Source organism: Sminthopsis crassicaudata, chromosome 2 (genome assembly GCF_048593235.1).
Source record: "Sminthopsis crassicaudata isolate SCR6 chromosome 2, ASM4859323v1, whole genome shotgun sequence".
Lineage (NCBI taxonomy): Eukaryota > Metazoa > Chordata > Mammalia > Dasyuromorphia > Dasyuridae > Sminthopsis > Sminthopsis crassicaudata.
The window spans coordinates 283,769,909-283,784,779 of NC_133618.1; positions in this window are offsets into that span (position 1 = coordinate 283,769,909).

Sequence of the window (14,871 nt, forward strand, 5' to 3'; positions counted from 1 at the left end):
TAATTGGATATTAGCATGTTACTGCTGTAGCTCCTAGCGCCCCCCCCCATTATGTATGGGCTCCCAGAAATCTCCTTTATGTTTGAGGTACTACTTTAGTAATTTCTCATCCGAAGGCACATCTTATAAACCCCCTTTGCCATGTTTATTTTAGCAGCAAATAAGAACATAGTAGGTCAACATACTTCTACAGATAATTATACCACCAGCAGGGGAGGTTATACATGCAGAGATATGCACATGGAGGGTATGCATTTACCTGTAGCCAAGCAATATAGATAGATGAAAGATCATACAACAAGAACTAGGTGCAGGATGGTGATTACATAAAAAAAAAAAAAAAAAGTATGACCAGAGTATATGTAGGGCTGGGTCACTCCAGACTCTATGATGCACTTACTTGTGTCCTCTTTTGGTATGAATATGTTGTTTTCTTCTGCACATTGAGTTGGATTTTGCATTTTAATTTTCCAGTGGACCATATAGGATTTCTGAGCATTTATTTCATCTCAGCTTTCCTTGGCATATTATCTCTGCTGATTGTTTCTACTGGCGTGTTGGCTGCCAATTGTTCTCTACTGACATCTGCTAGATTAGTTATTTCACCTCTCAAAAACAAGCTCATCAACAGTTTTCTGCTTTTATTGGGGTGTTGTGGCCAGTATCTGGCAAAACTAGATAACAAGATTATAGTTGTTTTTTAAACTTAGCTTAAGAAATTTAGCTTAATTTAGCACTATGAGGCACACAAAAAGAGAAGCAAAGCAACAAATGCCACAAGAAACTTCCTGGCTAAAATGTAATTTATTCTTTTATTGATCTTGCTCTTCTATTCAAGATCCTAGTTTTCAGTCCACTATCTGTCTTGGGGTGGGAAAATGCATTTTAGCTCTAGTTAAATCCCTGATTATGAGTCTGTATATATATTAAAAAAAAAAAAAAACAAAACAAAACAAAACCAAAAAAAAAAACCTCATCTCTAATGAGACTCAGCCAAAGTTTCCTGAAAGAAGAATATTTTAGGAACAAGACTCCCTAACTCCCAAGGTGCTCCCTGGTTATCTATCATATGAATGACATTTCCAAGCAGAAACAAACAAAACAAACAACAACAAAAAAAGAATGCTAAGTGATGCAGACTGGTTCCTTAGTTAGCTCCATCTTTTTGCTTCACATTCCTGTCTGTCATTATTAATATATCCTTGGATAAATTAATTTCTTCCATAAAAGACCCTTATATTTGAGACAGCTTTCTAAAGTCTCAGACTCTTTAAAACTCAGTAGGGATTTTTTTTTTCCTTCTAATGGTAGAGACTATAAAGGGCAAAGCATGACTAGTGAAATCTGTGACATCTTGGCCCAAATCAAACTTCGGAACTACAGAAAACATTCTAGAATTAACAAAGTCAAATGTTCTTGAGTCTTTTTCATTGAAGTTGACAGCAAGGAATATCTGGCACCTACTATTGGCTGAAAGACAGGATTTCTGCTCCAGTAGAAGGAATTTTGAGAGTTTTTTTTTTTTCCTTGTAGAGAAAAACCTGTTTTTTGTGACTTTGAAGTCTAGAAAGAAGATGACTTCCGTGTAGAGCAGCATCTTGACCAACTGCCCATTAGCCATCAGGAATTTTGGAATTCGTTTCCACATTCCAGTTTCTTTTCAATTATCATGGAATGATCCTGGACTACTAAACCATATTCCTCAACCTTTTTCAGGTTGTTTCGGTTCACCTGAAGGATCTTCTTCCCACTGGCAGGCAGGAAGCTCAAGAAGATGCACTCACTGGGGCTGGTGCTCAACATGATCACACTGTACTCCTTGTTCATGGTAACAGCAGGAAGAGAGGAGTGAAGAGTAGAGATCCTCATGTGCTCTTGATATAATTAGTAAGAAAAAAAAGCATTGGTCTTGGAGTTGGAGGACCTGAGTTTAAGTACTGGCCTTGCTCTGACAAATCTTTAACTTTGGGAAGTGATTTCACTGTTCTGATGATCAGTTCCTTTAATTGTTGAAATATATATTTACCTTACATTTATAGAAAGCTATGAGGAAACCAGAAAACAGTAAACTTTAAAGAACTATATAAATCCATAATAAATCTGTAATTCTTAGTTTCTTTAGAGTTATTAACATATTAGTTAATCTTGGTGTGAGTCAAGATGAGAGTAATAGGTATTTCTCTTTCTTAGTTCTAGGGAATTTCAGAAGAAATTAGACTTCATGTTCAAAGACAGAATGGGAGATGAAATAGTAGACAAATTGATCCCTGAGATGTGTCAAGACTTTGTGCAGATAGGACAAGGGCTGGTAAGGCAGGAAAGTGGCAAAGGAAATTTCAGTGTTGTTTCCTTGGATAAAAAGTATTTTCTGGAATATCCCAAGGGTTTCTATTTCATTTCTGAAGAGGAATAAAAGAACAATCAGTAAAATGAGCTTGGGCACTGGAGTTGCAGTTTATAGTAATAACTTCTAAATTTGACACCCTGAAATTAGAGCTCCAGCTATTCCATCTTAGGTCTCTAATTCATTTTTCCTTGCTCTCTTTTGTCAACTCCCCACATTGAGCAGTTGTCAGTGTATTTTCCCTTGGCTCCCTTTTTACAAGACTGTTATTTTCATTACCAAATCTATAAACACAAATTATGTCTATATCACAGGATAGCAGCAATTTAAAATTCTTGCCTCTCCTCTCTTTGCTCTGAGCATATATTAGCAGAAATAACAAATATTCAAGACTTATTCAGATGGTCCTCATGATATCCCTCCAGAACCATGACATTTACCCACAATTCACTCTCACTTTATAGACTTAGAAATAGGCATTTCCTTTCCTACTATAATAAAGTTTTATTTCTCCCCATTCCTTGAATTCTCCAGCATACGCTCTATAAAATAAGAACTTGTGAGACTAAATTATGTGTATGGGAATTTCTAACTTTAACATTCCATGACTTTATTATTCTCATTAATCCATTAAAGACAGAACCTCTAGTGCACCAACTAGAGTTATGATATTGCCATGATCTCTTGTTATAGTATTAATTATTAAAGATGCAAATCTAATAAAGTTCTACCTTAGAAAGGTTAATAATGCTAAGAACTCACTTTTACATAGCACTTTACAAACAGCTTTCCTCACCACATCCCAAGGAGGTAGGTAGCCTAGTCATAGATGAATACCATTTTTAACATAGGAGAAAAGTGGGGCTCAGAGATATTACCTAACTTGCCTAAAATCACATAGCTAATAAAGAAAAAAGCTTTGTAGAGAGGGAAGCTTTAGATCTGCTTGAAGGAAACAAAGAAATCTAAAAGTCAAAATAATTATTAAGAAAAACTGAGGGACTTCATTTATTTACAAGGCTACCAATGGCTAAATTTATGAAGTTTATAAACCTAAGTTTATGATATGATCCATTAATACCAACTAAACTCAGTGATTTGTCCATAATTATACTGAATTGCAAAAGGTATTTGCATACTCAAAAATCCATAGTAACAAGGAAAACAGAGTTCAACAACTTTTGTAAAGACTCCCAACAAATACCTTCTTTCCATCTCCTCTTTTTCTTTTACCAGAGAGATCTAGTGCCAGGAGAAAACATTTCCTGACCAGAATGAATAATCCTCCATCTTTTATCTTTCTGAAGTGGGGGGGGAACCAGTTTCAGTTATATGCATAATCTCTTTCAATATTCTCTTAAAAAAACTTTGTCACCAATGCCTATACAAAGTAGATGTACACCTAGAAACTGGTTGCAGTAATCATTTTAAAAGTCTTGATCATTTTAAATCAATAATCTAAATATTCTACAGGAAGCAGAGATAAGGAGACAATACATTTCAGGTTCAAGGTAACATTCTGAGCAAAGATACAGAATTGGAGAAGAAATGTACTTGACAAGGGATAATACCTTAACCATTTTAATTTGACTGTGAAGGGGAAAATGTGGAATGGGATTAGAAAGACCCAAAAGCTACCTTTGCACAAGATACTGAGCTAGCTATTGGGAATATAAATACAAAAATTAAACGGTTAATTACCTTAAGTAGATTACATTCTTTGAGGAACAAAACATGTAACCAAGTCACTAAATGCAAAGTATATGCTAAGTAATTTCAACAGGGAAAAATGTTTAATAATTTAAAGATAATGGAAGACTTCTTGGTGCTACATCAAGTGTGCTTTGGACTAAAAAAAGAATTTTAGGACATAGAGGTGAAGAAGTTATTCATCTTAAACTTAAATTATCACTTATTCAAAGGTACAAAAGCAGGAAATAGAGTGTTGTTTATCTTCAACTATAATTTGGCTGGAATAGAAGTCATGAAAAGGATTAATATGAAATAATACTGTAAAGTTAGATGAAAGCCAGATTATAGGGTGTTTTAAAAGGCAGGCTGTAAGTTTTATATATCATTATAGAGAATATAGAGACATCGAAGAAATCTATAGGGAATATAGAGTAGGGAGGTGAAATGATTACATCTTTGTTTTAGATATATTAATTCAGCAATTGTAGAGTATAGATTGGACAGAAAAGAGACTAGATACAGTGAAATCATTTTATAAACTTATTTCAATAGTTCAAGCTAGAGATGATAAGTACCTGCCACAGGAAAAAAGACAATGTAAATGAAAGGAAGTGAATGGCTGAAAAAAAAAAAAAAAAAAAAAAAACTATCATGGAGGTAGGATCAACAAGATTTACTGGAGTAAAAGTAGGGAGAGGAAAGAAACAATTCTTAAGATTAAAAATCTGTGTGCCAATGACAGGCATTCCATCAATAAAAATGAGGCAATTTGAAAAAAGGAATTGGTTTTTCCTTTTTTCCCTTAGCTATAAAGTGAGTTCCATTTTAGATATGAGTTTGAACTTTACACTAGGAATCCTGTTAGAGATGTTCAACAAAGTAGTTTATTTTGCTGAACTAGGGCTCAAGAAGAGTGAGGCATGGATGTGTTTATATATTGGGACTTGTAGAGAGATAATTAAATCTACTAGAACTGATGAGATTATCATGAGAGATTAGAGAAAATGAAAAGAGGATTCAAGGCAGAGAACTGGGAGAGGCCTTCATTTAGTGGAGAAGGAAGAGAAGTAGACAAAGAATAGGGAGACACTTATGAGAACCGAGAGAGAACAGTATCACAGAAGCCCAAGGGAATGTTTCTAAAAGTAATCCACACTGCCAAAACTGGCAGAGATGTCGAGAAAGTTAAGAATTTAGAAAAGTTTGCTTTATTTAGACATCATGAGAGCTCTAAGGGATAATTTTAATGTCCTATGACGAAAAACAAAACAAAACAAAAGAAAAAGAAAAAAAAAATTTGGACATTTTGTGACTTCCCAAGTTCAGTTTGAATTCTGAGTTTCTATGATTTTATTAGAGTTCAAAACAATTGAAAAACTGTTCTGGGTATTCAAATAAAGGAATTACAAGAAGAAAACAATTTAGATAATAATGGAATCTCAGAACTGGAAAATTAGAATGGCTTTTAATGGATATCTAATACATATCATTTTCCAAAGATTCCAAAGAGATTCTTACTGTGACACACCTGAAAGTGGTCATTTAGCCTCTGCTTGAAGATTTCTAAGGAGGGAGCATCAAGACAGACCATTCCTTATTAGACAAAAAACAAAAGAGAATTTTTCTTTGCATAATGTTTTTTCATAAGCACCTATTGAAGTACACAGTATTATTTGTGAAGCTAGAAAAATTGCTCTAAATCATATTCCTAATGAATGACAAAGTCATGATTTGAAAGTGTTTAAATCATATATAGTGTTTAAAACACCCTATAAAGAGTTGTCTTTAACTCTATAAACATAATACTTCTTCTATTAATATAATGCTATGTGGAATGGCAGGGAAAAAAAGCCCCTTTAGATCTGCAAAAAAAAAAAAAAAAAAAATGATGATTAAAAATGATAGAATTTGGTGAGGATGAAAAACTAGAATATATATATATATATGTGTGTGTGTGTGTGTGTGTGTGTGTGTGTGTGTATGTATATTATATATGAAGTATATTTAAAAACAGTTCAAGTCTTTCCCTTTTATGGAGAAAGATAGTAATCATTTTAATTTTTTCCCCTTCTACCATCACAATCTTTAAAAAGATATTCAAGATCAGGTAATTACAACAAAAAACACCTGTGAAAGGAAAATAGGATGTCAAGCTACAATAAGAAAGATGACTTTTAAAAAGCTTCCCTTCCCCTTCCTTTTCTTTCCCTTCTCTTCCCTTCCCTTTCCTTCCTTTCCCTTCCCTTTCTTTCCTTTTCTTTCCGTTCCCTTCCTTTCCCTTCCCTTTCCTTCCTTTCCTTTCCCTTCCCTTCCCTTCTCTTCCCTTCCCTTCCCTTTCCTTTTCCTTTTCTTTCCTTTCCTTTTTCCTTTCCGTTTTTTTTTAAGAAATTGGTTGATGTTATCATGCAGCTTTTAGCTATTATTTTTGACATCTCCTGGAGTGTAGTTGAGATATAGTAGAAATGTGATGATAGAAATTATGTGCTAGTCTTACCAACTTCAAAACTGCAAAAGACAAATCCAATAGTTATTGGAAACCCCTAAGATCTCAAGGTATGAAGGAAAAACCAATAGTATTTTGAAGAGAGTCAATTATAATGGACAGTTTGAATTTCCTACATGGTGCTGCATGACAGATCATATTTTTAAGAGCTAAGAGAGAAAGAAAATAGAAGGAATGTGGATATCCTTTATTAAAGAAATGTTCAAAGATTTGTTCTCTTTCACTCACTTGCCCCATTAATATGGGTGGACATAGTAAAGTGGACTTATTTTTATCAGGTTAGAATTCACAACCCATGTAATATTATCTTGTTAAGTAATGGATCATATTCTTATTTTATTTAGTGATTTTCAACAAATGTACTTTTTAATTTATCCAATAACTTTGCAGATGATTTCACAAAATTGAAATATTATTAGATGAAGTAGATAAGGGAAGAATTCAAGAAAATTTTGCTAATGTGATTTTCCCAATTCAATTTGAATATTAAGAATTCACCATATTCAAAGTGCTCTACTTAGCAATGGTGTTGAAAGACAAATATTCCTTTAAGTGACTTATATTCTACAGAGGGGAGATTCAAAGAGCTCACAAAATCAAATTGGGAGAAGTAAAAAACACCAAAAATTTCAAATGTACTCAGGAACTCAGTGAGTTTTAAGTGAGTTATAAGGGAAAAATAATTCTGACCACAGATCTCTTGGAATCATTCCTGTTTCTATGGTTCTATGATTTTGTCTAATCTTTTAATAAAATCATATTATTGTGCTACATTCAAATCGTTCTTGACCTTAAAGGAAATTCTCATTTCAAATTACATATATTTCTGAACAGATATTTGAAACTCCAAAAATTTAACAAGAATTTGTAATTTAAATAAAACAAAACAAAATTTAACCATGCCATAGAATGACAAACTGCTGATATATCTCCTCGAGATGGAAGGTGGAGGCAAACTTTTCAGCTGTCTGTTAATGGAATTTGAGAGAAGCAGATTTGGAATACAAAGACACATTTTGGTAAAGATTAAAAAGGAAATATCAGGGTCATGGAATGGAAATACCAACATTTAAAGCAGAATTAATGCTTGACAAATTTGTAAATGCTTTTATGTTCTTTAGGTATAATTTAAGAACAAAGTATACCTGATGATTTTTGTTTTCATTTCCTCTCAATTTTTATGAATCTGGCATATGAATTTGCTAATTTTCTGTACCACAAAATTTAGGAGAACATGAATTCCGTTAAATACAAACTTAGATGTCACTGCAGAATGAGATGCATAACAGCACTATTGATTGTTGAGAAAAATAGTTTTTAAATATATTCTTGAAGGTAAAAATTATGTTCTTAGATGGATGTTTGTGTCTGGAGTATGAAATGGGGGAGAGTCAGGAGGATAAATCAGGTTAATCTTTTGCTGGTTTTTTTTTTTTTTTTTTCAGTCATATCTGACTTTAATGCACAGACTAATGGGTGGGGAATATAAAGGGATGATGGTAGGAAAAGGATTGGTTTTTGCTACATATTATCCTTAGTAGGATCATGTAATAAAGTTGATGAAAGAGCGCTAAAAGATGTATCCAGATGTGTGTTCCCCACTATGTTCCCTCCCTTGTTAGCACTATATTCCACAATTGCCATGTATGAGCTTAAACATTAGTGTTAGTTTCTTTGTAAACTCTGGTCAGTATTGTAACAGAGTTTTGTATTTCTAATTTGTATTTGTATTTGTAACAGTATTGTAACAGTATTGTAAGCAGAGTTTCTGGCACTCTCCCAGATCTTGTAGTCCATAATCACATACAAACAACAGGCCTTAGCACTTTATAAGTAAGAATAAAGAGACATCCCAATTTAGCAAAATGTTGTCTGGTTCTCATTGCCAACAAAAACTTTCCTATAGTAGCTTTTCTATTCCTTTTCATAAAGCTTAGTGTATGGAGGTTTGAATACTTTATGAATCAGAAAACTTTTCCCCTCCCATCCTGCCAGAAATTGAATCTTATCTTAAAAGCAAATGAACCAATCTTAAAAAGTTGATTTGTAAATTTTCAGGAGATTTGCCCAGGCAGTATTTTATGGCTTTATCTGAGTGCCATAACTTTTGAATTATTGCTTTATGTTTATTATAGATTTCAGTTTAACTATGCTTTTTTTGCAAACTTTATTTTGTTAATCTGTTTCTAATGTGTGTCGATCTCACTGATGCTTAAATCACAAACCTTACCCAAGACATTGATTTAATTTATAAAACATGCATCAAATGCTTTCTGCTATTAGAAACAGAGGAAAAAAACAAAAGGAAACATACAAAATACAGTTCCTAAGGAGCTTACCAATAGGTAGACCAATAAACCAATATATTTGAATAAGGGAAGTGAAACTACTTTGAGTAGGGAAAGAGCACATAGAGTGGGAAACAAAGGGAAAATTAAAGATTTCATCAAAGAAGAAGCAATTGAGGTGGGATTTGAAGATAATTAAAAATTAGGTTTCCAAAAAGTAATAGTGCCTTCTAGACATCTCAGATATTTAAGGGAAGTAGGAAATATTAAGTTCAGGAAAGAAGGGTCCAGTTTGTCTAGAGCATATTAAAGATTTATTAGCTGACTGATTGGAATATCTGACCCCAGCTTGACTTTTATATTCCTCTCTTTGCTTGTTGATTTTTTAATTTTTAATTTTTGACCTTGGACTATACCTGAACTTTTCAGTACATAATAGCAGCTATTAGGAATTCAATTCAGTTCAAGTATGTCTGAAAACTGGCTATTATTTGCAGGTTCTGTGCTTAACATATTATTTAAATGGATTTGTAGTATCATTGATTTTAGATATCCCTTCCAATACTGTCCATACTGCAGATCACAATGCATATACATCTTCCCAAATTATGTGACCCTTGTCTATGAGGTATACCATAAGCTGATCCCAGGGGTTCTACCCAATATTCTGAAGGTTTTCCTCACTTTATTTTGATCAGAGTTCTACATTGGTTATATACTATAATTTCTTTCTATTGTCTTTTGATAATATTTTTAATTTTTCTGGACCTGTTCTAAAACTCAGAATTTAATGTCATTGGTTTGTGATTCAGGGAATACAAAAATGAAAAAAAAAAAAAAAAGGAACGCACTGCTTTCCTTTAAGAAGCTTAATTTTTATGATGATAATAGAAATTCAACATACTCATGAGTTTACCAGTGAGAAAAAGTCAAATATATGAATTGCATGTTTTTTGCTAGCAATTTATGCATACTAATTAAGAGAAACTTTGTCAGTTATATATATATATATATATATATAAAAACAGTAAGGCAGCAGTAAGTCTTAAAAAGAAGAAATGATTTGGAATCCAGGATTTGGGATTTGTTGCTATGACTTTTATAAAATCTAATTTACATAGACAAAAGGAATAAGAAATCTGAAAAATGGGACACACTAAACCTTGAGTCATTGAGTATCTTTTGGGCATGTGGTATTGAAAAGAAATGCTTGCTGAGTGCCTTAGTGAAATTAATAGCAACAAGAAATCTTGCATTCCAAATCAAGGAGAAAACTTCCTTGTGATAACCAAGAAACACAAGGAAAAAGAATAATCCTGAGTAATATTTAGAGAACCTCTCATTCTCTGTTCTAAAGAGCCTTTCTGTGGAAATACCCTTTTTACCAAGGCTTTGGGAAATGGGCCATTGAAATGTTCTTTTTCTTTTAAAAGTGAATTTGTGAATTTTCTGAGAGAGCTGAAGAAGAGGATTTCTGGGCTTTAAGCTAAAAAATAAATGAAAGACTCCACTGAGCAAAAACTGGAATATGGTAGCCAATCTGAGAACCCCAGCATGATGACCAGAGTAGCTGTGCCTGCCAGTGACAGAGACCAGTAAAATACAGAAAAAATGTGAAGCAACAGCACACACAATTAAAAGTCAGTAATCAGGGACTACACACTCAATAGAAACCGTATATCCAACAGAGACTATAATATGTGAATCCAACTTACCTAGAAGAAAAGTACAGACATCAATAGACCAGCTGGGAATAAGTCCAGCAGGAACAACTCAATGACATCACCAGAAGATATGAGTAGCCCTGAAATATCAGAGGTATGTGTTGTCCCTCTACATATATTTACATTATATGCATCTCTTAAGATGTGCATTGGCCCCAACATTTTCCCTTTATACATGTTTTTTTTTGTACATATTCTCTACTTGCCTTTACTCTTCCCTTTCTTATGTAGTTTGTATCTGAGGAGAGAATAAGTGCTACAGTTTTTTTTTTTATGAGTGTTATTTTTCACTATGATGTCATCTGGCTCTTTGGATATGTAGTCATCTATGGTTCTGAGTAGACGGAAGTCATACAGTGTACTTTAAACCAAGAATAACTTTGATTCCTCATTGTGTAAATTGGGAAAAGTGTAAGTTGTATAATGTTATAAACTATTTTTACCATTAAAGCATTATTTGTATACTCTTTTAGACTCTTAAAAAGTTAATCCCTTTTTATAGAATTATAAAAACGTAATGTTATTATTTTTGCTAAAATACAGTGAATCCAACCTGAAATATAAAAACACAGTGGTGGCATAATACAGAAATATTACCAGCTGAATGCATAAGGAAATATTGACTCTTTAGGCCAATCACTAATAGATGATTTATTAAAGATTTTTCAGACACTTGCATGATACATTTTCATTCATCATAAATGTCTTACAAGGGACACTTACATCTCTAAAACTTGACAAGGATAATTCTCTGTGTGCCATAGAGAGTTGACCTTATTTATCAATGGAATAGTAGCTCCCTAAGTAGTTTGGGTTTCCTAAAGACTACCCAAAGTTTTCCCCATCCATTTATATTTTCTTCTTATTTCATTTTCTTAACCCCAGTCAATACCTACAGTTCTTTCATATGACTTGTCCAAGAGGCCCAAGCAAGCACTTTAAGTCTGTAGAGTAAAAAACAAACAACAAATCAAACAAATAAAAAAAAAAATTTTTGTAATTTGAAAATGTAAATTCAGATTCCAATGTTGCCACATAAATCTTTTTCACCTTAGGCAATGAGAGAACTTTAAAATAAGATGAGGGAATTAGATGATATCTGAGGTCTCTTCCAGATCTGAATCTAATTCCATTATTCTTCATATGAACAGAATGAGACATCTTTGATTCACAATTATGGTCTGAATGAGAGGTACTAGGGAAATTGAGGAAACAACTTTCTGTTCTTCATAGAGGAAGGTTCATTAATTCAAATTTGACATTTTTCTTGTGAAAGAGGCAGAACTTTATGCTGACTCTTAAACATTTGTTGAGATCCTAATTATGAAAAATGTTTTGCCTTCAATAAGGGGAAAATTAAGGAGAAGGAACATGACTAAAGGTATGTGATATGACAAAAAGCAGATCTTAAGAGTCGAACTTAAAGACACAGCCTTCTGAACTCCTTCATGAGCTTTTTCTTTTCTTCCAGATAAGACCATATACATATATTTAGATATGTACATATGCAACATACATATTTGCATATATCTACATACCTATACATTCATTTTAAATGCATATTTTTCATAAACACATACAAAGGTGAGTTTGCTTATTTCTTATAATTCTATCAAAAATATAAAAAGAAGTTAACAAACTTAAGATAGAAGAAAAACTCATTAAGTCATTGTGAACCACTGCAGGAAAGTGAGAGTAAAATAAAAAAGAATGATGAATGGCATATAAAGTGAAAATGTTTATATATATTGAATTTGGACCAAAAAATTGGAAATAATTGATTCCAGTTCATCAGCATTGCAAGATAATTGATTTTCTTCAGGAACATTGAATGTGGAAATGTTCTTGCTACCAAGCACATCCAATATTTTTCTTTACCTTCTCCCCTTAATAAAACAAAGAGTATGGTACAAGTAAGTGATTTCCTTTTTCAAATCTTATTCCAATTAGCAATATTAAGGCCTTTGTATAACTAGTCTTTTACTAGTTATGGGCCAGAGACTGACTGCAATTTCCACTTTTTTTTCTTTTATGTTAGAAAAAAAAAATTTTTTTTCATGAAGAAGAGCAATAGATTAATATTTCTATAGACTTGACTTCCAGCCAAGATGGCTGCGTGGAGGCAGACAGCTGCTTGAGCTCCTCGTTTTCTCTCAGAGCTTACTTCATGACAAGCCTCAGACTTAATGCTTGACCCAGAAAGAAATCCACAAATAATCACCAAGAGAAGACATCCTTGAAAGTCTCCAAAAAAGGTCTGTTTGTTCGGGGGAGGCTCAATCAGACTGGGCGCAGACTGAGGGCAGGCAACTAGAGCGAGACAGGCAGCTCACACAGCTCAGACCTTGAGGGGGAGGGGTAAGATCTCTGCCATTTCTGTGAAAAGGATTTTACCCCAGTGTGGATACTCCGTCTTGGCAGCAAGCCAGGAGCAGCAGAGAGGGTGTTTACACCGGAGGTGAAGATTAAAACCCCAGAAAGCCAGCATCTCTCAGAACCTGGCCACCCCCAACCCCTACTTGGACTAACTCAGCACATTGTCAGAGCCTCAGAGCACAGACTCAGTACAGTCATGGCTGTTCTGTTAGTGCCTCTCTGCTGCCCTACCCCCAGGCTGTAGAGGAAGCCCAATAATACCATCCAGTCCCATCCCCCACAAAACAGACCAATTGTTTCTCTTGTCAATTTGTTTTCTTCAATTCCTACTTTGACAAAATGAACAAAAAATTCAAAAGGGCTCTAACCATTGACAGCTTTTGTATGGAGAGAGAACAGACTTCAAACACTGAGGAGACTAAAAACAGAATGTCCCCAGAGGAATCCCCTAAGAGGGATATGAGCTGCTCCTCAATACAAAAGAATCTCATAGAGGAAATCAAAAAGGCTCTCACAAGAGAGCTGGAAGAGAAATGGGAAAAGGAAAGGGAAGCTTGGCAAGAGAGCCTGGAGAAGTCATCCCATGCATTCAAAGACAGAGTGGATAAAGAAATCAAATCATTGAGAAACAAGATTAGTGAACTGGAACAGGTAAACAACTCCAAGGAAAACAGGATTAGTGAGCTGGAAAAAGAAAACAGCTCTCTAAAAAATAAAATGGATAAAATGGAAAAAAAATTTCATAGAAGATAAAAACTCAATTGGACAATTGCAAAGATATAAAAAAAGTGAGTGAAGAAAATACATCATTGCAAATTAGACTGGAACAAGTAGAAATTAATGACTCAAGGAGAAACCAAGAGGTAGTCAAGCAAAACCAGAGAAATGAAACAATTGAAAAGAAAGTCAAGTACCTTATTAGAAAGATAACAGACCTGGAAAACAGATCCAGGAGAGACAATTTGAGAATAATCGGACTCCCTGAAAAATGTGAGGAAAAAAAGAGCTTGGACATCATTTTCGAGGAAATTATCAAAGAGAACTGCCCAGACATTCTGGAAACAGAGGGTAAAATAGACATTGAAAAAAATTCATTGATCACCTACTGAAAGGGAACCTAAAATCAAAACGCCAAGAAATATAGTGGCCAAGTTCAAGAACCATTAGACAAAGGAAAAGATATTGGAAGCTGCTAGAAAAAAGCAATTCAGACATGGAAGATCCACAATAAGGATAATCCAGGATCTAGCAGCGTCCACATTAAAAGAACGAAGGGCCTGGAACATGATATTCTGAAAGGCTAAGGAACTTGGTATGCAGCCAAGAATAACTTACCCAGCAAGAATGAGCATCGTTTTCCAGGGAAGAAGATGGACATTTAACGAAATAAATGAATTCCATCTATTTTTGATGAAAAAACCAGACCTACATAAAAGGTTTGATCTTCAAATACAGAACTCAAGAGATTTCTAAAAAGGTAAAAAGAAATCTTGAGAACTATACTTCTGCCAAAAAAATATGTAAAGAACATATGTACAATTTGTCTTAGAAACTAGAGGTGGAAAGGAAATTATATCATAAAAAAGTGTAAAGTGGTGGTACTACATCTCACTAAGAGGCAAAGGTAACCTATTATATCTGAGAGAAAGAAAGAAGGTAGATGAACATAGTGTATATCAATAGACATATTCGATTTATGATGAAACTTCTTCCACTTCATTGAAAAGTGAAAGGGAAGGAGTAAGCTAAGGGGAAGGGAATACAGAAATTGTGAGGAAAAGGGGTAAAATAGGGGGAGGAACTTTAAGGTGGGGGAGGGATACTCAAAAGGGAGGGCTGTGAAAAGCAAGTGGTGTTCACAAGTTTAATACTGGGTAGGGGGGTAAGAGGGAAGGAAAGGAAAGGGGAAAAGCATAAGCAGGGGTTAATAGGATGGCAAGCAAT